The sequence below is a fragment of the Gossypium hirsutum genome, chromosome D12 (genome assembly GCF_007990345.1).
Source record: "Gossypium hirsutum isolate 1008001.06 chromosome D12, Gossypium_hirsutum_v2.1, whole genome shotgun sequence".
Lineage (NCBI taxonomy): Eukaryota > Viridiplantae > Streptophyta > Magnoliopsida > Malvales > Malvaceae > Gossypium > Gossypium hirsutum.
In genome coordinates this window covers 33,345,462-33,347,806 of record NC_053448.1, presented here as the reverse complement: position 1 = coordinate 33,347,806, position 2,345 = coordinate 33,345,462, and the positions used below count along the sequence as shown (strand labels likewise).

Below are 2,345 nucleotides of genomic sequence, written 5' to 3'. Positions count from 1 at the left end.
GGTTTTAAAAAAGTCATTATATGTGAAGTTGTTAGTTTTGCATTTTGGTTTAATTTTCTTTTCAAATTTTAACTTAGTTAAATTTTTTGTGATTATTTCAGGTGTTTATGAGTATTGACCGAATCATCGGTTTACTCCCTATAGACCCTGAGATTGAATGAACTTTTCAACAGCGAAGAAGACAAGCAAGTCAGAGAAGGACTGAGGAGATGAACTTCAAAAATCTGAATCAAGGAAATAGAGCAAACCTTGCTCAAAATCCTATCCTTATTGCTGATGATAGGGATAGAGCTTTGAAATAGTATGCCATACCAGTATTTCATGATTTTAATCTGGGTATTAGGAGACCCGAAATTGAGGCACAACAGTTTGAGTTGAAGCTAGTCATGTTCCAGATGCTTCAGACAGCGGGCCAATTCAATGGAATGCCTACTGAAGATCCTCACCTACACTTAGGATTGTTAATAAAGGTGAGTGATTCTTTCAAGTTAGCAAGAGTACTTGAAGATGCATTACGATTGAAGCTGTTCCAATATTCACTAAGGGACATAGCTCGAGCTTGGTTGAACTCATTACCACCAAACTCAATTTCAACATGGCAAGAGTTAGTAAAAAAACTTCTTTATGAATTATTTCCCACCTAGCAAGAATGCTAAGTTGAGGAACGAGATCACTGCTTTCCAACAAATGGATGATGAGTCATTGTATGAGGAATGGGAAATGTACAAAGAATTATTATAGAAGTCCCCTCATCACGGAATCCCACATTGCATACAACTTGAGACATTTTATAATGGTTTCAATGCTCACACGAGGATCGTAGTGAATGCTTCTGCTAATGGTACTCTCCTTTCTAAGTCTTATAATGAGACTTATGAAATCATTGAGAGGACCGCAAACAACAATTATCAATGGCCAACCAATCGAGCAGCATCAGGAAGACGACTTGCTGGAATACATGAAGTAGACACTTTTACTTCACTCGTATCTCAAGTATCATCAATATCCTCAATGTTAAAAAATCTTACTACTAATGGGTGTAATAGTTTTGCAGCACAGCCACTGAATCAATTTGAAAATGTAGCTTGTGTTTATTATAGGGAAGGACATTTGTTCGAAAAATGTCCATCGAACCCAGAATCAGTGTGTTACATAGGTAACTAGAACCAAAATCGAGGAGGGAAAGGGTTGCAATCCAATTTCTATAACCCATCATGGCGAAACAACCCAAATTTTTCTTGGAGTAACTAGGAGGCAAGAACCAGTAACAATTATGTCCAACCTAGATCGACCCAACAACCTAGTTTTTCCCAACAAGCTCAGAAACCAACTTAACCTGAACCATCCAATAGCCTAGAGAATCTATTGAAGGCATACATGGCGAAAAATGATGCCTCTCTAAGGAATTTGGAGAATCAAGTGGGCTAGCTTGCAACTGAACTAAGAAACCAACCACAAGGTGCTTTATCTAGTGATATGTAGAATTTGAGGAATCCAGGGAAGGAGCATTATAAAGTGTTAACATTAAGGAGCAGAAAGACTTTAGAGCCCAATTTCGTCGAAGTTGGGAAGGAGCCAGCTGATGCTCAAGACTCAGAGGAAGTTCAACCGAGTGTTGAAATTCCAGTTTCAGCGGAAATTGAATCTGCAAAATCTGACAAGGTAACTTCTGAACCAGCTAATTCTGATCAACTAATAACTCCATTAGATGCATAATTGCCACAGAAAACGAATCAACCAGTTCTAGTAAAGAAACCTCCACCACCCTACCCTCAAAGACTATAGAAGCAGAAGTAGGGAATTAAATTCAAGAAGTTCCTAGATGTACTCAAGCAACTTCATATCAACATCCCATTGGTTGAAGCACTTAAAAAAATGCCGAACTACGTCAAATTCATGAAGGATATCCTGTCTAAAAAATGAAGGCTTGGAATATGTAAGGAATGCAGTGCGTATCTTCGAGACAAACTACCCCCCAAATTGAAGGATCCTGGATGTTTTACCATACCTTGCAATATGGGAGCAACATATTATGGTAAGACACTATGTGACTTGGGTGCGAGAATCAACTTGATGCCCATGTTAATATTTAGGAAGTTGGAGATAGGTGACGTTAGACCTATACGGTTACACTTCAATTAGCAGATTGATCCTTAGCACATCCAGAAGGAAAAATTGAGGACGTATTGGTACGTGTAGACAAATTTATCTTTCCTACTAATTTTGTGATTCTAGACTTTGAAACAGACAAAGAGGTGCCAACCATCGTAGGAAGACCATTCTTAGCAACCGGAAGGACCCTTATTGATGTGCAGAATGGCGAGCTTACTATACGTGTTCAGGAT

General features: G+C 38.6%; 1 non-coding gene across 1 annotated transcript; it reads right to left on the bottom strand.

Annotated features, from left to right (window-relative positions):
* Positions 1 to 654: 654 nt before the first annotated feature.
* Positions 655 to 761, bottom strand: LOC121224824 (small nucleolar RNA R71). Its single transcript, XR_005922568.1, has one exon. It is a non-coding gene; the product is annotated as a small nucleolar RNA R71 (small nucleolar RNA).
* Positions 762 to 2,345: the final 1,584 nt, after the last annotated feature.